Below are 482 nucleotides of genomic sequence, written 5' to 3'. Positions count from 1 at the left end.
TCTTCCAACCAGATGATTCTGTGACATAATCCGGAGAAAAGGATTCTTGATCTCAACGAACATCTTCCCAACAATAACCAGCCAGCTGTAGAAGACCTGGTTTAACTGCATTTGCCTTGCATACAGTGTCTTTAGCACCAAAAGGATTCTTTTTTCATTAAAAAAAATCACTTTCGATTTAATTCTGTACCCTTCATTTTTTCATTAGTTGGTTCCCAACTCCTCATAAAACCAAACCTGACCTCAAATGGAACTTAAAGAAACGGGATCGACTCCACCACGTGGACTTTCAGAGAATTATGGGCTTAAGGCTGTACGAACCCATCCCCGATCCCCTGCAGAAGCCCTCGGCCGCTCCCCGGAGGGGCTCAGAGGGGCAGCGCTGGGACTGTGACACCCCCGAGGCTCAGCCCGAGGTCATTGTGGAGTGACCAGAGGTTACCGCAGCCGGGCGGTTAGCGGGTTTCCTGCAATTACCGGGC

This window comes from Buceros rhinoceros, unplaced genomic scaffold, assembly GCF_000710305.1.
Source record: "Buceros rhinoceros silvestris isolate BGI_N320 unplaced genomic scaffold, ASM71030v1 scaffold23914, whole genome shotgun sequence".
Classification (NCBI taxonomy): domain Eukaryota; kingdom Metazoa; phylum Chordata; class Aves; order Bucerotiformes; family Bucerotidae; genus Buceros; species Buceros rhinoceros.
The sequence above is the reverse complement of the archived record's forward strand: the minus strand, read 5'-3'. Positions refer to the sequence as shown.